This window comes from Columba livia, chromosome Z, assembly GCF_036013475.1.
Source record: "Columba livia isolate bColLiv1 breed racing homer chromosome Z, bColLiv1.pat.W.v2, whole genome shotgun sequence".
NCBI lineage: Eukaryota > Metazoa > Chordata > Aves > Columbiformes > Columbidae > Columba > Columba livia.
In genome coordinates, this window is record NC_088642.1 from 79,264,336 (window position 1) to 79,286,249 (window position 21,914).

General features: G+C 34.2%; 1 long non-coding RNA gene across 1 annotated transcript; it reads right to left on the reverse strand.

Moving 5' to 3' along the window:
* Positions 1-209: 209 nt before the first annotated feature.
* LOC135577366 (uncharacterized) lies at positions 210-16,526 on the reverse strand. The gene is made up of 3 exons (XR_010469112.1): positions 16,367-16,526; positions 4,423-4,561; positions 210-301 (listed from the first exon to the last, which is right to left on the reverse strand). It is a non-coding gene; the product is annotated as an uncharacterized LOC135577366 (long non-coding RNA).
* Positions 16,527-21,914: the final 5,388 nt, after the last annotated feature.

The window sequence follows — 21,914 nt, forward strand, 5'->3', positions numbered from 1 at the left end:
GATCCTGTAACAGTAACTCTGAAGTGAGGGATGAGGGAGCATTAACAGTGTTTACTGACAGGACAAGATATAGTGATAACAAATAAAAATAAAAAAAAAGACACCTGAATACAAAACACTTTTTTTTTTTTTTTTTTTTGTCAGAGAAGATCCTTGGAGAATCCTTGGAATTCTTGGAGATATTCCTAACACAACTAGACAGAGTTGTGTGCAGCCTTTTCTAGTTCACACTGTTTGAGCAGCAACATTGGACTAGATGGTCTCATGAGGTTCTTTCCATCAGTACTGTAATTCTGTGATTCTGTAAGCAAGGAGGGAAAATGCTGAATGAGAGATAGAGAATTAAGTCCATGCATTAAACAAGGTTTCAGACACATCTTTTCTGTGCTCTTTTTTTAATACTTTACACGTATTCAGAGGGTTGTCTGCTATTAACTCAATTTTAAGCATAAATTTTCTCATGCTTTACTGTATTGAGTTTTTGGGCCTCTAAATCAACAATGTGGGTCCACTCCCAGAGGAAGAACTTGCTGCCCTTTTTCATTAAAAGTAATTCTTCAAGATGGCTATTGCACTCTTCCACAAGTTTGGCAAATGGGAATGTTGGACTAGCTACTTAACTTAAACTGCCATGACTTCTTCTCAGCTTATTTTATGTCTAACTTTAACACCTTACCACTCTGTAGTTAAGACATGAGTATATGTTACTACCTGCCAATTTTCCCACAGCAGTGGTAAAATGTAGGAGGGAAGAAAGTAACCTTTGAAACTGTTAGGGCAAATTTCTCCAGACTTTGCCTCTCTGTACTTAGTTTTAAGGCATTTCAACACTAATTAATGCAGTTTCTTCTGTTTTTCTCTCTGTTTTTACTTCCAGTTAATTTGATGGAGTTTCACACTTTCTGATTCTGTTGTGTTAGTTTTATTTTTAGTTATATGTATTGCTTTGTCCAGAATCAGATGTTTTTTCCATTAAACAAACAGGCTGTGCAGATTTACTGCCGTGTATCACCACAACATCTGTATCTATTAATTCCTGTGATAATTTATAAAAATAATAGTCTGATAATATCACCTTTTCTACATGCTAGGCAATTCAAGTTAGTAAACTACCCTGTTATTCCATAAGTATTTTAAAATTAATTATTTTACAGTCTCTCTCAGGGTAATGGTTTAATTTTATGTGATTTTCAGTACTCATTTAAAACCTTCTTGATGATTAAACTTAACCACCATCAGAATCAACAGAATAAGAAACAAAATATTATTCCTTTCATTGTCACAGTACTAAGCCATTCATTAAAGTAACAAAAGTTGTGTGTGAACACATATGCACTGTGGAAAAAAATACAAACATAAAGTGCATGTCTTACTCTAAGCTATGGTTTGTTTGTTGTTTTTTTGTTTTTTGTTTGTTTGTTTTTTTAATGTGAGTTTATTTTTCTGAAAGGAAGATTTAGTATTTCAAATAATGTATCCTGTAATGACCTATGAAACTGACTCTGAAAACAAAACCAATTCATCCCTGCCAATCTCTGCTATGTCAGCTTTTCATTTTCCCTCATCAAGTGTGACCTTGACACTGAAGAATTCTGATCTTATTTTAGACTGAAATGGGGCAGAAATTTAAGTTTGTCTCTTCTTTCTAGTTCTCTAGGACTATTTTGGGCTAAATAAAAACCAAACTCCTCCTAGCAACCTGCAGTTCAGATGCCTTGAACATCTGTACAACAGAGCTTGTTGGAATGCTTTATGACTCTTTCAGTCCCGCACTCCAGTTTTCATCCTCAAGTTTATTTTTGGCAAAGAAGAGAGAAAGTGAGAAAAAAGAATTAGGATGCATCCCAGACACATATCAAGGCCTGTGAAGACAGTATAAATGTGACCTATTTGAATAAATGTTCTCCTTCAAAATAAGGTGGAATAAAATAATTAAGCAGTAAATTCCTTCAGGCTAGGTTGACAAAAAAAAACCCCACCAATTAAAAATAAATGAAGTCATCTGCATACTATATTCTCTAGGTGGTCATAATAAAAGATAAGTATAGCCACATTATGAAAACAAAATAAAAATCCTACCCGTACTTTTTTGGTGTGAAGAAAAACCACATAAGAATGTGCCACTGAAAAAGTGTTTTGTCTTTTTGAACTATGTCCTCATGGTCTTATAGTTAATTTCCAGATGGAAAACAACTTATGGGTTTTTTTACAGTAATGGGAGTAATCAAAACAGCTTTTCATTCAGAAAATGTTGGACGTGGTTTAATGGTGTACTTGACAGTGCTAGCTTAACAGTTGGACTCAATGATCTTGAAGCTCTTTTCCAACCAAAATGATTCTGTGATTCTATGACTCTGAATATTCACACAGGGAGTATTCTCCATCCTCTCTCAGGGCACAAAACTTCAATTGCAACAGATTTTAAACTGTCACAATATCCTTGTTTTTTAAAGAGGTCTGTGAAAGCTAACTAAAAACATAATGAATAGAATAGAATAGAATAGAATAGAATAGAATAGAATAGAATAGAATAGAATAGAATAGAATAGAATAGAATAGAATAATAGAACAATTTCAGTTGAAAGGGTCCTACAATGATCATCTAGTCCAACTGCCTGAATACCTTTGTAAAAGAAAGAGCATTTTGTCCAGAACATCCACACATTAAATAAGAGTGAAAACCACCATTCCAGGTATTCTTGAACAAACTTGCTCGACATTTTAATGACACCTGTTTTCTCTGAGGGTTCTGAAGGATATTTCAGTATCTTATGTTTTTGAGATAATTTTCTGTAACACAGACCCTCAAGCCATTGTGCAAACTCTGTTAATTTAAGTCAGACAAGCTACGAGTCATTACAGCTAACCATACTTCCCATGCAGGACCTTAGCTAATTGTGGCATCTAGTATGTAATTATTTAAGTTTAGGGTTTTTTTTATATCAGCAATGAATTAAATTGAAACAACTTTTGAGAAATTAAGATCATGCCAGAAAAGGGGAGAAAATACATTAAGGGATTTTGGTGTTTTATTTTGTTTTGTTTTGTTTTGGGGGGGCGGGGGGGTTAAGTGTACATCTTTGGTTAGTGAACTGCATTTACATTTAGGCACTGTCATATGCCTAGGTAATGCGATTTACTGAAATGCTAAATATTGGCATTCCTATAAATCCCCCTGATTTAGTTTGAGCTGCATTTGTTCAGTGGGGAAAGAGGAAGGGAAAGCAGAAGAGAACAGAAAGGAGACTTTTAAGTACATGTGAAATAAAACAGGAATGAATTTCTAAAGTTTTTTGTTTGTTTGTTTGTTTGTTTTTTGTTTGTTTTGTTTTTTGTGTGTGTGTGTGTGTGTGTTGTGATTTTATTTATGACAAGAGTCCAGTACTAACAATAATTCTGGTCTATAAACATTTATACAGCTTCTATATTTGCTTTGTATATAGTGTAAAAGTTCAGGGGAAACCTTTATTGAACATTTTCAATCACAAGACAGCATCAATATATTTTGTATCCCTTTACAATAAGTGCTGAAAACATGCACATGATCACCAAATGTCCACTTTCTGGTACAGAGATAGCTTTCATAGACCTCGTGTGAGTTTGTAAGCATTTTTGCTATTTAGTTAGAAATAGTTGGCTAGTTTTCTAATGTCTTTTTTCCACATCCTTCAGAGGCTAATGAGTTAGATAATGAAACATTCCAGTACATTCTGTAGCTTTCCTTTTCCTCAAGTGGTAAGAAAAATTACTTCTGTAACACCAAGTCCATGATTTTAACTGTGTCTGATTGAATTTTAACCTCTGCATGTTGTCAGGAAAAAGAACTACAATGCATACAACCTTTTCCTAGAAACAACTAAAAAAAGAAAAGAGAAAAACAAACAAACAAAAAACTGAACGGATACCTAGATTCTCTTGAGCAGCAATACAGCTTTATTTCTTGAGCACCTAACAGCCAGATGATTGGCCTCAGGCAAGAAACCAATATTCATAGTTATTTGACGGGTAGAGATTCAGATTTTGTTTTACTTCCTTGAAGGTCTCATCTTAGGCAATTATTTAAGGCTGAATCTAGTTGCATTACTGCATTTATGGTGCCATCAAAATAGCTAATAATGTTAACTAACCATTAGACTGTCTCAAACCACAAAATTGGATGCTCTCAGTAGTTCCAATCATGTTCTACCATGATAGGACGCAGGGTCTGTCAGACTTTTCCAGACAACTTTGTTCTCAATAATCAAACAAAAAGGACAACCTAGGATAGGAAATTATGCGGTATAATCCTCTGCAAACCCAGAACAACTGAGCAAACTCACCATCTAAATTCTGCTTTGGAGAAAGAAAATAAACCAATCTTCCTTTCAGTTAGGAAATGTGCTTACAAGACTAAATTTTGCTGAACTGCATCAACTAAATTACCTGTATATTGCTCTGTCCTTCAGTTCAGACTCCTTAAATTTGTTCTTTACCTGGGGACTCATGTTCCTCAGGACTTCTTGTGACTTTATGAGAGAGCTATGTTAGCTGGTTTCCTCAGTCCTTAGAAGACCTGTACTGTCTGTAATGAGACACAAAGTATATTTGTTCTCTTTGGACAGATGGTGCCGATACTAGTGTTTAACATCTTAAAATAATCCCTAGAAATTATGACAAATATACACTAGGAAAATTCAAAGCCATAAAGAATAGGGAATTTTCCTCATCCAGCTTCTGATTTTATTGATTCTTAGTAGGAAAATACCCAATGAATTTGGATAGCTAGGAGCGTGAAGTCTACTTTGATCTATGCTAAACACCAATAACCCAAGGCTTACTGGGCCGTAGGGAGATAGACAAACACATTTTTATTTGTCTGCCCTTTCACAGAAAAATAAATTATTTTTTAATTTACTTCTCCCATTAAGTAGTTGATTTTCTAATTAATTGGGCCATGCCAGCATTCCAGCACCCAGAAAAATGTATTTGAATTGGCAGAACTATACAAAAGCTGTGCTTGTTGTACTTGTGTAGCTCTGATTCAAATTCCTCCCATTATCTACCCAATTAAGCAGAAGGAAGTTTAAATTACCAGCCTCCAACTTTATTTATCTATTTTTACAGAAGACTAGTAGTTATCTATGTTTAAAGTCCAATGAATAGTAAGAGAATATAGACCAGACCAAGCCATGAACGGGATGGGGAAAATCAGAAATAATTGAAGGAAATTAGAAGGAAAGAAAACACATTACCGTTGGAAAAGAATTTCTTGATTATGGTTTAATTCAGTAAGTTGTTAGGTTTCTATTTAAAAAGAAATATCTGGTAATTAAGTAGCTATTACAATAAATTGCTCATTTGTTGGGAAACACAGACAAACCTTTTATTAAAAGGCTACTTGCAAGTTGTATAGCTTTAAAAAGATATCTCTTTTTCCAGTAACCCAGCTCAATGGAGCCAGCTACACAAACAAAATGTTTCTTGTGAATCAGAAGAGCAGCTAAAGCTAGTTCTAGAAAAGAGAATTAATCTAAGATATTTAGGGATGTTCTTAGGAAGAAGTCTCCTGCTTTCTGTTATCTTGAAAACATCATCAACTACCTAGTCACAGGAAGAGAAATAATTTCTTAAACTACAATGTTTGTGAGGTTTGTTTGTTTGTTTGTTTGTTTGTTTGTTTGTTTTTAAATGAACGTCTTAGTAGATATATACTGACTTAAACTTTAATTCTGTTGGGCTGAGCCAAACAATACAGGAGCTTTTCAAGATGGATGAGCTAACAATGATTGCAACTGAGGAGCATGTTCACTTGTAGTAAAATGTCTGTTTAATGTAAATGAATCTAACTAAAAAAAAATTATGGCCCCAGATAATTATTTGCCTGGTCCTACTCTGCTTGGTATCACCGGTGTATGTTAAACTTCCTATTTTTACCTGAAACTAATGTAAAAAGACAATAATATCACCTGCTGGCACATGCTTTCTTTGGAGCAGTATCTGTAATTAACCAGAGAACTTTAATACTTAAAGATATCTCAGAAATCTTTGTATGTTTCCATCACCTCTAAAACTTTAAAAAATACTTTTGCTATAAAAAATAATACCTTCTATTTATGTCAGAGGACCTTTTCAGGTTTACATAAAAACATTTTCTACAAGAGGAAAAATTAGAGGAATAAAAACCAGAAAATAAAAATCTAGATTGTCAAAGAAAATGATAACAGGAAATATGAATGTCATATAATAGACTCCTATTACTTAACATGGAGCACTGCCTTAAAAATATATAAATAGCCTAAAGCAAACTGGAGGGATTCAAGGAGTTTAAAATATGGTTATAATTAGAAGTTATTAACTTTGAAAATGTAGCAAAATTGACTTCATAGACTAAATATACCCTTAAAAAACTCCTTATTTTACACTTCAACTTAGATAATCATTCACTTGTTCTGCAAGACATTAAAAAGTACTGTGGTTTAAATTTTCAGAAATGGACAATAGTTTGGTTTGGATTGGATTTTTTGATTTGACAAAAAGACCTGGCTTTGAGAAAACATTTACCTCTTGTAAGCTTGCTTTTTTACATACATTGTAGCTAATTAGGTTAACCTTATGCTCATATTTTTACACTAGTTTAGCACGTATTACTGAATATCTTCAAAAACCCAACTATACCCCAAATTTGAGGTTTTCAGGCATGAATATTTGTCCCTACTCTGTAGGATGCAACCCAAACATGACAATACAAAGATATGCTAATCATACAGAGCTTGTATAGAGAATACTAAACAGCATTTGCTTAATGATGTTTTGTCATGAGTATTAAAATACAATAAAATATGTTTCAAAATTGACATTACTTTTCTTTCTCTCATTTAGAAATCTTAACTGAAAGCTAGCTCTTGGCTTATCCCTTTTTTTTTCATTATTTTCCTAGAGGCACTGTATGACACCCGCATGGTTGCATGTATTCATACAAGAATGACAACAATGTGTATCAAATAGAAAATGTTTTATCTCAATGTGCAAGTTACATAATTAATTTGCTTTATAATTTGACCTTCAAGGGAAATCTCAAGGATTGACGTGTATATGAGAGCAGAGTAACCTTTTCTGAATCTGGACAAAAGTTACTGATGGTTGTTTCCTGCTTCCTTTCCTCCCTTCCCTTACGTGTGTATGTACATATATATGTCTGTTTGTGTGTGTATGTATGAACACATGCACACACATATAAGACTATGTGGCTTATAATAAGTATATTTTTCCTGTAGGTATATTTCAAATCTAAAAAAAACCAAAACCAAAACCCAAACAAACAAAAAAACCCCCACACAAATAAAACTAAAACCAAATCAAAAGAAAACCACCATGATATTTGATATATCTCTCATTTCCCTTCCACCTTTGCCCCAAAAAGCATCAGTTGCATTATGATGTATTATATGAAGTGTCATAGTGTCTCCTTGTGCTGTGTGTCAGGAAAATGAAGCAGCACTTTGTTCAGTCTTCCCCTTGGAGCAATGTATGCGCTTGATAGCAGATACGCTTCAGCTAATTCAGTAGAGAATTAGTCAAAAGTGTATTAACATATAATTATTAATAATTAACTTCACATTTTCACTAAGGTCTTGTCAGACAGAAGTGAAATATTTTAATACCCTCCTTTCATCTTGGACACCAAACATTGGACATACTTAGGCAAATTTCTGATTTACCGCTTAACTTACAGAAAGGCTTGGATCCTGATCTCTCTGAGATCAAAAATAATTTTCTAACAGGACTTCATTTTTAAGTTAAACATAATTATACAAAGAGGGCTATCAATAAGAAGTCATGGTCTTGGGAGGGTCTGAGCTCCATATATGCAGAATCCAGGATACCGGCTAGGATTGCAGGATTTGATCATAAAATAATAAAGACTAGAAAGGACATTTGGGGTCATGTTATTCAAAGCAAGGCTTATTTGAGACTTGCTATCATCATGGACTTGTCTGGTCAAGAAATAAAATTAAAAATTCCGGGACAGAGATTCTGCCACCTCTTGGGGAACCAGTTCCAGTACTTAATCATTCTAATAGTGAAAATGTTTCTACTTAAGATGTAGATCTGGTCAAAATCTCACTTCAAGCAACCTGTGTGCCTCTCATCTTTTAGCTGTGCTGCTGTGCGTCTTATTTTGTCTTTTGTGTAATGCTCCTCCCTTTATGACAATTAAAAACTGTAGCTATTATAGATCTCCCTTAACCATCCCTTCTTGAGACTAAACAAACTGAGCTCCCACAGCCTCTCCTCAACATAATCATAACCTGTGTTAGTGTCCTTCCACAATGATTTCCAGCTCCTTAAAGCCCCTATTCTTTCAATGAAAGTTGACACAGCAGGGCAAAAATCATGAATTTTCAGCATCAACAGCTACTGAGGTAACAGCTGCTATGCTGAAGCCAACTAATTTTTTGAGTGATGGTAGGACAATACTTTTCAACTCCACATATATATGATTATCTGAGGTAGAAGGTAGTGCCTTAATTTTCTGTGTAAGAATATGTCTTAGATTGCTTTCAATCCTTTGAATGGGAAAAAAAAAAAAAGTTGACTTTGTTTTGGTAAGTGATGTGATTCAGTCCAAGGGCAACTGCATAGCAAAGACTAGTCAGCCATCCCAGGCACTTACCATGTATGGCTCTTTTGGACCTAATGAATACTTATAATACACCACAAGAACTAGCACAACCTATTTTACTCAAAACCTAAGCCAAGTAGGTGAACTAAGAACCAAACTTATCAACTAAGAGTAAAAGCGAAATATTTAAACATTTAAAAGCTGTTTGGACTTGGGCTCCCATCGTCTTTTAAAGTCATAAAGGAGTTGAGCATCCAGTCTTCTTTTTGGTTTGATTCCCTGTATCCACATGACTGTTGTTTACATTGCATTTAACTGCACACATCTGAAACAAAACATGCATATGTATGATCTGTGATAACGAGTTAAGGCATGAAAGTTTACTCAACTGTTTTTCAAGACTTCTGTTTGTTCTCTTCTTCTCATAACTTTTGCAGTCCTGACAATGAATTCAGTTCTCGAACTTTGTGCTGAATCAGAACATAAATCTGACTGTTTTCCCTCTCCTTTTATGAGAGTTTATGGCCAGGAATGATGTTGTGAGGAATTTATGAAAGTGAAGTCTTCACTAACTACAGGGTTATTGCCTTTTCTAGAGGAATAAATCCAAGGTACCTTAAAAGCATAAGTATGAAGTTCTCTTCTTGATAGGATTCAGCACTGACAGACCATGTTCCAGGGTCTTTATAAGTGCTGGATATTTTCAGGGTTGTAAAGATGCAAGTGGAGCCCAGAATAAAGATTAACAGATCTCCTCAAGTAGTCAGGCAGAACATCTACATGACAAGCAGCAAACTTGCAAGCAATCCTTTTCTTAAAGCAATGTAAGGCAAAGATCCATTACAGTATTCATCTTTTTATCTGGAACTTGTAACTAGTTTTGAAATAAACCAGGTTCCAAATGCATACGATTTTATCAGTATTGTATATTAGGAAAATACAATGTGAAGTTTCAAAATAATGTGGGGGTTTTTGTTGGTTTTTTGTTTGCTTGTTTGTTTGTTTTACCTTTGAAGAAGTATTAAGTAAAGATAATCTAAAAAAGGTAAAGACATATCTAATAAAACCATAGGGGAGTTGCCACTGTTGATTATGTCTCTAAATTATTTTGAAGTGTGCATTAATGAAACTGCAAACTGAATTAAGTACCTTCATGTGCTTTTGGAAGCTGCTCTTTCTGACCTGTTAAAGAATACACATTTTCACTGCAGTAATCAGAGGTTTAAACGGGCTTAAAGTAATTAAAAAACCCTTGGAGATATATACTATCTCTTATGAAAATGGATATGCTTTGTAGATTAGAACACATTTTTTCAGCATCAGTATAAGATTATAGAAATACGCTTCTAAGTACTAACTTTGCTCAGATATTGGCACAAGGCTGCTGTTGAATACAAAAGGAGAGAAATGCACTGGGTACATATATGTACAAAATTCACACTGAATATCCCTATCTATACTATAGAACTTGGCATGAAAGATGATTCACAACTGCTGTAATACTTTTAATCAATTCTGAAAATGTGACTGTGAATGTCCTTCCCCAATTTATGGTTATAAAGGAGAGCCAGTCTGTTGTTAGTACAACACTTAAACCTAGCTTTTCACAGCAAAATCAGTACAAGCTAAGCTGTACTGTTTCGTATGAAATTGAGCTCCTTATACAGAACACAAACTAAACTAGAATATACCTTCATGCAAATCAAAATTAGAGAAACCTGCACTCCTGATCTGTATGCATATCTGGTGCTACATACATGTAAGTTTGCACACAATCCCACATTCAGTTTGTGAGAACACTTCTAGAATGGAAGATTTTATTTGCTAAACAAGTAATCACAACAAAGAAAGTGGAAAATTTTTAAGCATTTTCTGACTGTATACAGCATATTAGTTTCTCATGGCATTCCCTATTTAACCTTTAACCTTGGTAATTTGTTTCATTTAGACTAATACAATGTTAAAATCAATTTTTCTTTTTCTTTTTTTTTTTGAAGGCCAACTTACAGAATATCTTAAGCATATGTTAAATTCCAAGTAAAAGTTATTCTGAGATTTGAACAGAAGTGTTCATGTGATTGAAGTTAAGCACAAGATTATGAGCTTTGCTGGAACCAGGGGCTTATTGACCTAAGCTCTCCTCCCCCATGAAATGGTCCCTGAGACAGTAAAAACATGATTATTAGTACTGTTTGATGCATGCTTTCTCCCTAAGGAGATATTTACTGGCTCAAAAAAGGACTAAGGATGCAGCCAAGATCCTTTTCTAATGTGGAGGATCGGCGAGGAAATTGCATTTTGGCTTTAAAGCTACACGAACATCCCCCTCAACACAGTTTTGTCAGGAGCTCCTGCCAACAGTGTTATCCTTTCCCCCTGAGAGGCTTAGAAGGTGTGCAGTGAAACTTTGCCAGCTGTCTTCAATGTCAGGTGCAGATTTACCAGCAGAGCTAAAAAGGCCTGAGCCTCCTCCCCGGTGTAGTCATTTGTTTGAAGTAATTTTCTGCTGTTCTATAAGCGATTTGACATGGTAACGTCCAAATGACTGCTTGTTTCCTGCTGGATGTCATCCTAATAATTTTATAACTAAACACTTTGCAGACACTCTGTTATTTCATATTCTAGTTCTGACATGGTCTCTTGGTAAAGAGTGGAGTGTGCTAATCACTGTGGAGAAGGACAGATTGCTACAGATCTGTTAATTATCTTAAGAACACTGTAAGTCACCTCTCTATTGTGGTAATTAACAACTAGCCAATTGGCTTTATCAGCTGAACCTAACGAGATGGGCTGCAGGTTAAATCACAGGAGAGAGTTTTATTCTAGTTTTACCAAAACCTGTCTTTGGTGTCTCAGGCAACTTGTTTGTTTACATGTCTTTATTTATAAAGTAGGTGATAAATATAGTTAGCATAACTGAATATTTTAGGCCTAATTGACTTAATAATGAATTTTTAACTACCTGAAAGGAATGTAATATTGTAATTCTAGGTGTTGTATTTTGTTATTAAGTTTTAGACACTTATGTAAGTGGTTAAAAACCTGATGATTTCTCTTAACTGTGTCAGATGAGCCACATTTTACTTGGTATGCTGGCTTTACCTACCATCCTATGGAAATCTGGCTGTTCAGCAAACAGATAATCATAAATAGAGAATGTCATGTTTTCATGACAAAAATATACTTTTTTTTTTTTTTGTTCCTGTTTTTAGTTTTAGATGAATAAAATGCTTTCAAGGCTGATGAGTGTGAGGATCTCTGATGCTCTCACTCAGGGACAATAGAAGTCTCTGAAACCTGACCCCAAATAAAAGCCTTGCAGGTTCTGGAAAACAGGGTATTTGAGAATCTGTACGTATGTATCAATGTTTCGATATAGTATTGACCTAGTATTGACATTTTTCCTGCCTAACCTTAGGATTCTGCATTTCTTGGAATTATGTTTGAATTTGTCCATGAGCTGTGAGTGCTGAGCACAAAAAGCATATTATTCTATTTCTGGTTTTGTATTTTACTGTGAAACTTTTTTTTTTTTTTTTTTCCTTTCCCTGCAAGCAGAGGATAATTGTTTGCAACTTAACCATGGGGGGTTCCTGGCCATATGGCACTAGAAAAAGTTGTAAAAATAAAGATGTAGAAAATGTCTTTTAACATCTGATATTCTGCTCATTTTTTTGATTGACAAATAAATTCTAAATATCAGCTCAGAGTAGTGTAAGACTGAATAGTTTTGTTTCAGTGGAAACTACATATTCAAAAAATGCAAGTGAGTCCTTTAATATGTTATTAACATAGGGAATTGGTGTAACTGTGGTCTTTATTCAGTTATGTCTTCTACAGATGTCAGCATCAGATATCCTCAGATTTTGCCTAAAATAAGTATATTTATGATACTTGATAGCATACTTCAATGATTGCAATAGAATGATTTCCAAAAATACCAGTATGCTTATGGTATTTTGGCAGGTGGCATAAGAATGTTTTCAGTTCTTGATATCTCTGTTTATTTAAAACACAACTGTTCTTTCTAGTTGGGAGCTGAGTTGTCTCTTGTCTGCTATTTGAAAGTAAAATAACAACTTATATGGAGATAATTATATGAGAATGGGAACACTGCTTAATTGAAACAATCAGTTCTAAGCAGAAATACACAGCCTTGGATTTGGAAGTGACAAGATGTTACAGTAGCCAGTGTTTACTGATATTTATTTGTAATTTACTTTAAATTCTTAAACTATTATAAAGAACCATGCTATAGCAGTCTTTTTGTTTTTTTTTTTTTACTTTCTTTTTGTTGAAGGAAAATAATTATTTATTTGATGCCACTTAAGTTTTAATTGCACAGCAAACAATATATAATATTGTGTATAAAGGTTTTGGATTGCTAAAACAAGAGTCAAAATGATCAGAAACAATTTGTACAACACAGAAACAGAAGTGCAGGATTCCATGTTGAGATAATTGCAACAGAGTTCACCTACACAGATGTTCAAACACTTAGTTCAGAGAAAGTCATATATTTAGGATTTGCTAATGAGTGAAGGAGTGACCTCGGTACTACGAAATAAGTCCGGGAGCTGGTTCAGACCATAATCCATGTCTCAAATAAGAAAAATTTAAAAAAAATGTTAAAAAATATGTTTATCTTTTAGTTCAGCAAATGTTTTGTGCTTTAGCTTGGACAGAGACATGCTGGCATTTTAGAATCTCTAAAATCTCTCCGTTAGAATCTCTCCTTCTAGATTATGCAGCATTTCTAAGATTTATGTCTCCAAGGAAACAGAATTTTGGGGCCCTAGAGTATTCTTATATCTTAGTTTAGATCCAGTGGAAAAAAAAAAATAAAAAGAAAATCATTATTGGATTTTGTATTCCAAATAAAGTCAGTTCTTAATCTAATGAATTTATCTAAAAAGTTAAACTTTACAGGTGTATGGATTTCAAGACTAATTAGTAGAGAGGATGTGAGTTTACTTTAATCTGTCCTAGTCAAGCTATTTTTGTACTAGTCATTTAGAAACAACAGATTTGACTGACTTTTCCTGGTATTTCTGTAAAGCTCTTCTGATCTTTATCTTAACTCTTCATTTGTGATCATGGCTTAAAAAGTGTAAAATGAACTCTAATTAATATTATAGTCAGTCACTAGATAAAAATAGAGTGTCTTTCCTTGTTCAGCTCTATTAAACATGGTTTTCAATATTTCATACTCAACATTTTTAGCAAAACTGTCTCAGTGCTTAATCTCTCACTCTGATGCTTTGACACAATTTATGCAATTGTTTTACACATCATGAGTAAGAAGCCTGGCATCAGTACTGTGGGGGACACTACGGAATTTTTAAAAGATGAATCAATGTCTACAAGATTTGTAAATTATTGCAAATGTTGGATTTTATTTTTTTTTTTAATCACTTTGTTTTTCACCTCCATTTGATTTATCGTGACAATTTCAAGTACCATATCTACCAGAATTGCCCTGCTTATTGTCTTTCACTCCACAAGGTATGGTAAACTGTGACCTTCTCTTTGACAATTCCTGCTCTTCTTCTACAAACCTTATTTGCCTTTTGTGCTCCAGAGCCTCTTGCCCTCCTATTGAGGCTCATTTCCCAGCCCCAGCTCATATCATATAGTCCCCTTCTGTATAGTGCCACCTGGTCTGACTTACGCATCTTATATCTTGTGTAACTATGGTTTAATCTCTTTTTATTTCCAACCAGTGTTCTTGCTCCTCTTTCCTAGCTTTTTTTCTTTTTTTTTTTTTAATATAATTTTATATGGGTGTTGTCTGATCCTTGAGCACAGGCAAAATACATCCAAGCAAAATGTAGACAGATGCTATCCTCTTATGTTGAAATGTTTCATTCTTCATATTTTAAATAAATCAGTTATTAATAACTTAATATTAATAATATTAATAACTTTTAATCTTCCTTATCATCTTACTAACTTCTCTCAATATTATGAATCATGGAATTATTGAAGATGGAAGGGGTCTCAGGAAACTGTTAAGTCCAAAATCCTGCTCAAAGCTTGATCAACACTGGATTCACACATAACTGTGGTGGGCTTTGACTAATTGAGTTTTGAAACAACAAGGTCTTGGCAACCTCAATTACCCTCATAGGATTTATTTATTTATTTATTTATTTATTTATTTATTTGAATTCTACCTCCTTCAATGTCTCCTCACAGGCCAAGTGCTCCACTCCCCAAACATACTGATGATCCTTTGTTGAAGGAAAATGGATTTATCTACATTTTTCTTACACTGGGGACCCAATACATTTTGCAATGAAGAGGTGAAAATACTACCAAAGTGCTCTTAAAACATGTTTTTACAGCATATGTTTGGTGGTTTTACACCAAAATACCACACTGCCGTTCTTTCTACTTCTTTATTTTATTGCATGCATGTTATCGAGCAGCTGTGCCAAGCTTAATTACGTTGAATCTAATAGCAATAGATTGTTCTTGTTTTTTTGACTGTGCACTTGCTCATATTTGTGAGTATACAGTTCTGGAAATTTACACTCGGGTATTATGCTATTTGAAATACATAATTTACAGAGATGAATTACACAGTTTAACTGAAATGTAAATTATATATAAACAAATGTATATTTTATGGTTGTGAGTTGATCTATTGTATACACAGGATAATTTTTGCATTTCACTTTTTCTGTAGAAGTTATGTTTGATTAGCAACTCTCAATACCTAGAATTTTCTTACATTTTTTGGTAATTAATACATATTACATTTCTTTATCTTTGAAAAGTGGAGGATGGTGTATATTTTATTCATGCTTTTTTGACTTTAAAAAAATATGTGCTTGAATATTTGCACTAAACATTGGATGGCTCTTAGTAAATATAAACATTTTATGCCTATTTATTTGCATACAATCCTGGGGAACAAAACCCCTTCTATTTATACAAAAAGTACTTGGCACCAGGAACTCTAGAAAATTAGGATGTTTACTGTAATTATGCACTAAGAATGTTTTATTTTGCATTCATTTACAATAAAATTATCACAAAGTCATTGAAAATAACTGTTATGCTTCAATATATTTTCTTATAATTAGACTACAAGACCAACATATAAAATTGTTTAATATTTTTCTGAAAAAAAAGGAAACAAATCTCATAGACTTTCTGTTGAAAAAAAACCTCAGTTAGGTTTATATAACCATAAATAGGAGAATAATAAACTGCAGGAATATTGTAGACATTCTGGAAATTCAAACAATTCATATTTAAGATTTTTTTTTTTTCCCTAGGCAGTCCAGCTATGGAAATATTTATATTGGTCTCCTATGTAAACTTAAATCAGCCATGCAAGAATTACACAGTTCTGATTGATGTAAAGAATTTATTTGGATTCTAGATTGCTTTTCTTAATACACTTTTCTCTTGGATTTAAGAAATCACCAATTTGGTGCAATCTGTCACTTTCATTTTTCTTGGTTATCTTTTAATCAGTTATAATCTTATTGGATGGTCATGGTTAACATAAATGATCCTCTTAGTGGCAAACTGTTAGTAACACAGAAGGTAAAGCTCAAGATGCTGGTACATTTGTCAACTTTTTAAAGGTTCACTTTTAGTGGAGGAGGATCATTTACTTTTTGATAAACTAATGAATGATAACACTCCCTGGAGTTAGTCTTGTGTAGTTTGTAGCATGCGTATGCATGTATGTATGTTCTCTTGAGACCTTGTGTTTTGGTTTCAAATGCAAGATGTTACACGACAAACCTTGTCTCGGAGTGTGTCCTGGGAGCTGAGAGTATTGAAGAGGTAGGGCTGGGTTGTTCCATTTCCATTCATTAATATATTTTCTGCCAACACTGACAAAAAACATGAAGAAATTAACATGAGTATCTGTTCGAAATGCTCTGCAATACATAGATTTAAAATACTGCAAATAGTGAGACAGTTCAATGCAAAATGACTAATGTTCAATTCTAAAAAAGACATTGTCTTCCACTGTGTACATAAAGGAAGGTTTATTCATCTTTGAGTCAAAGCTAAGGTGAAATTTGGTGCTTCTGGTAGCTGGGAAGCACTGTGAAACCTGCCACACTTGTCAAATTTTGCATGCACAATGAATTGCTTTTTGAGAGAATTTTAGTTGTCTTTGTGTAAAGGTTTAGGTCTCATTGTTTGAAAACAGATATGAGCGTATCAACATTAGGTTTTAATTACCAGGCATGGACAAAAAGCATGACCTCAGGAGCATGACCTCATTCATGAGCTCCAGGGAGTCATTCATCTTTGTGAGGCAACACAAAAAATCAGAACCAAGGACTGGAAGGGCAAAGATGATGGAGATTATGCCTGATAATTTTTCAACAATAGAGAATTCCTAGAATGAGAACCCAAGAAATTTCAGGAAATGGTCCTCAATCCATCCTACTGTCTTTTTCCCTGCTTCCCCCCCTCCACCCCCACCCCCCCCTTCTCATGACACTGGTGTGAATTTGACTGGATCAAGAAGTAAAGGGAAGTATCTTTTTATCCTCATTGAAATCTGTGGCAGCCTTTTCAATAAGGCATGTATTGTACCTGAAAGTTTAATTAGATTTGTCATGGTCCTGCCTAATCTTTCTCTCTGTGTTCAGACATGTCTGAAATCATTTGTTCTAGTACTAATTTCTTCTGTCTCCCTCAACAGAACTGCTGTCTTCTTTGATCTTAGAACAAGTTTCAGAAAAATCTTTCTGCAGTAACCCAAGGAATTAATTTGCCCAAATTGATCAATTTGTTTCAAACCATATAAGAATACAATATAGGCTCATTTACTTTTACTCCATATTAAATCTTGTCACATTCTTCTCTTAGACCTTAATGACAAATGCTTACTTTCTAATCTAAGCAGCTAGTTTATTCTCAACTTTTTCTTAACTGTACACTGTGGTTTTGGTTTCTTTAGTCTCACATATTTTTAAACCAACTAGAGAAAAAAAAAAGCATTGCAATGTCTCATGTGGCATTTCAGAATACATATGTAAAAATAGCCATTTCCAAAACCCAAATAACTATTTTTATATTAAGATGCATTCCAGCAAATAATCCATATTTTTAAATTTAATACTTAGGCTTAATATATACTTATGTTACATATATGAAAACTGGAATATCCGATTTTTCTGTCACTTTGAAAGGGTTTCAGAAGTTCATGAAAATACGATACAAAAATTAAACTTCAGCCAGTAGATGTTCTGTCAAGCTGAAGGCTGCTTATGTAATGCTAATAATTATTTCTGTCACCAAAGGCCTACATAAAAGTACCTAAAATACAGAAATCCAAATATACAAACTTATTTAATTTTGTACGAACATCACTTTGGTAAATTATGCGCTTAGTAAGACTTCAATAATTTTGTGTTGCTCTATTCATTTAGGTTTTCAATTTATCTTGTTATGAATTGCAAGGTTGACAGTAAAATATGTTTTTCAAAATTCTCATAAGAATGTTTCCTCTTAACAAGTTCATAAATAAATAAGAAATGCAAAACTGAAAATGAGTCACTTTCAAAAAGCCAGAAGACATAACCTCAAAACTTCTTATCTATGGTGACTTAAGTTCATTTAATGAGTTAAATGCTCATAATTATGGAAGAAGATTCCTACTGAACACCTCATCTTACTACATAGTAAAATTAGTACAGATATGTACCACAAAACTTTTTTTTCTGAAATTCACCTGATTTCCTTGTTTCTAATATACATATGTGGATGTTTAACATTCTTTATAAGCTCCCTGTAACTTTAGGTACAGCTTAGTCCACTAGTAATTAATGCCTAGCTTTTATACAAAAATAATTATTATTCCAGTGACTAATTTAATATGTGATGGATTTCTGTCTGTCATATACTTGAAGCAAACTGTCTTAAAAAAAAAACGTTTTTCTCTCTACTTTTCTCCTTTTATACAGTACCGTGTTTCTACTCTTCCTATCTTCCAGTACAAAATTATCTACAAACGGAACACTGCCATGAATATCTTCTTGCTCAGGTTAGGTTAAGTCGTAACTCAGTGGGGAACCAGCCAAATGTGACACATCTGACAAATCAGGGGGAAGAGAAGACTATCACAACTGAGAAACCTATATTGCTCCTGGACTGCAAATTATTCTCTTGCAGTTACATGTTGTTACAGTGAGAAACAAATCTATGGGGCTATGTTCATTTGAGTTACTCAGACTTGCGTTTCATGCTCTTTCTCATCTTTCTCACCATTTAGATATTTGAAATAAGATCAGCTAGTAGGAAATCTTCTTTTACTTCTGACTCTGTAATAACTTCAATTTAAGTTTCCAACAGATCTCTTTTCACCTATTATTTCCCCAGCTTTTCCCCTCCTCTTAGTCCCATTTTCCCCTTTTGTTTCCTCCTTTTCCCCATTCTCCTTTCACAGCCTTTTTCCCTCCCTTTTTTTCCTTTTTCCCGCCTTCTTCCCCCCCCCCTTTTTTTTTACTTCTTTCCTCACCGCCCCGCCCCCCCCCTGGCCCCCACTTCTTTTTTTTCTTTTGGTTAAAAAAATCCAAAGAAATTATACGGGTTAAATCTATAGGACCAGCCAGTGCACGTTAGTTCTGGGAAGCCTATGTACTGGGGAGGAAGAAAACCTATCTTAATGTATTCATACAGACATGAGAAAAGTATTTTAAGTAACGTTGCCTGGCAAACTGGAATTTCTCCTCCATTTGATGTTAAATTGATGTACTTCAGGAAAACAGTAGTTTGGATGCTAGTAGTACTTGGCATGTTTTAACTAGGCCTCATGCCCTTGCTGTGTGAAGCTCCTCCTTCACTGCAGGGTAAAATCAGACACTTAGATGAAAAGACAACAGAATAAAAAGATGACTGTTTACATGTATCTGGCTCTCTCATTAGAGATAGCCACTATAATTGGTCCATTTCTATCCAGCAGATGATCTTTCCACATGAACTCAGTGTAATGGGTGAATATTTCTGGCAGAGTAAGGCACCACTCCTAGATAAAAGGATTTGCTCACCTCACTTTCCTAGTGCTTTAAACTAGCTATTTTGGTGGGATATGCCTGTTTCCCCTCAGCCTTTCACGTGAAATCTGTGCCTTCAAAAACACTAGCCTTAACTATGAATGAATATTGTTGATGCACGCACCTTAAAAGAAATCTGATAGATATTAGTCGTGCATATCAAGCACTGGTTGTTGGCAAGTTTTACTAAGTTACTACTTATTGTCTGGACAAACACATCTCCATCCTAGTTTAGATAAAACAGTAGTGAGTGGGGAGGGCTTTTGATCCAAGGCCTGCATTCAGGCTGCAGTCAAATATTAAATGCAAATGTAAAACTGCACAGTACAAGTGCGAATGTCTATGGTGCTGAAAATTATATTTTCCATATCTGTTTGGCTATTCTTGTTGGCCTTTGAAAGCAATATGTCTGCTGATCTTAAATCTAGCCCCTTCTCCTTTCTCCTGCACTCCTGTTGGTTTAGGATGAACTAGTCACCTGAGAAGAAAACAAAAGTGTTCTTTACGTCCTTGTTGTCTGTGTGGTGCATGGGTCAGAGAGGGAGTAAAGTACAGTATGGTCCAAAGACTTCAACTCAAAATGACTATTTGTTTTCTTTTTTTTTTCATTCTCTTTTCTTTTTTTTTTTTTGTTTTCTTTTTTTTTCATTTTTCTGTTTTTTGTTGTGGGTTTATTTATTTATTTATTTATTTTAAAGGTGCTGACATCAGCTCTGTTCAGTAAAAGAGGACATCTGTTACTTGTGAGCTGATGTTTTTTCCATGCTGTATAAACTTTCTAGAAAAAAAGGTAAGAGTTTTCATAGGTAAGACATACCATTTTACAATGTCAAAATCTTTACCATCTTGTTCCTTTCAGTACAGACATTTAGCATACCAGAATAAAATATTTGAAGCACACAGTGCCATTTTTAAAAAAATATATATATATTTGTTTATTGAAATGGGGCTTCTTCTGTGACATCCAATTATAACTGTTTATCTGCCAAGATTATTATAAGATTTCATCGTTTCAGTATTCACAGTGCCAGGAAGACATCTGTTAAAGTCTATTTAATGTCTAGTATGAACAAGGTGTATCTGCCACAACTATTGTCCATATGAGAAGACTCCAAGGTTAGAACATGAAGTTATGGTGGGACTGTGTTCTGTCATACCTAAGCACAAAATACATTTAGAAAATAATCTACAGATGTGCTAGAATAGGTCACTGCTGTTCCCTCCCCATTCTGCTTCTCAAATTCGATGTCACAATTCTTATTTCAGAAAGCTTGTGTTCTATTTTCAGTACTTTTGACTTGTGTGTGTAATTATTGTTCAACTTGTGAACAATGATTAGGATCTTAGGTGTTCCTGTATTATACACTGCAGTGCAATTTTCCTAAGACTTCAACTCTGATGGAGCAGTTCCCAAAATCTCTGTGTCATTCCAGTAAAGTTTTATAAAGCTCATGAGTGACAGAATAGTATTTCATTAAATACTAATGATATGTTTTTACTTTTTCCCAACAGTTCCCATGATAGAGTCAGATCATCCCAATTATTCACCTTCAATAAATCTATAGGAAAAAGCAGAATTTTCATCAATTACATCAAAAACATGTATGTGGTTTTCTTTAAGTGATGGCTCACATGCGTAATGATCATGTACGGATAATGCTGATTACTGGAGCTTAAAGATAGCTCTAGGTCTGTGGGAAATTTCCATGAACAAATCTCCCTTGTTTCCCTCAGTACATCTGAGTGCAGAGGACCAGATTACTGTCAATATTTTGGTTGTCACTGCAACTGGAGAATAAGAATGGTTGCACAACATGTATTTGTACTGTGGGTTTCAATTAGAAAACAAGTATTTGCCTCAAAGCAGGAGCTGTCATCAGAGATCACATGTAGCTTTCAAGCCCACTAGTATTAATCTTCTTTGCATATCTTAAAGACTGAAAACCTTTCTAATTAAACTCTTAAAGCCTCTTATCTCTGAGGCCTGGCTGATGCTCTAGTGGAATATATCATTCCCAACAACGAGTAAAATTGTAATTCCCTACATAGTACAAACCAAGTTGATTGTAGAACATTATGTTCATTAGAAAGAAATAGATTTTATTGCATGTTTGATCAAAGCAGCTGGTATTTAATCTAGGCTGAGAAGCAGAATACCTTTTCATACTACTTAATGGTTAATTCATGACCAGGTTTGCAATTTGCTGAAAAAACAACAGAACAACTTTATGTGATGCATATACTATCTAGATAATGTACATAAAATACTGGTCAGC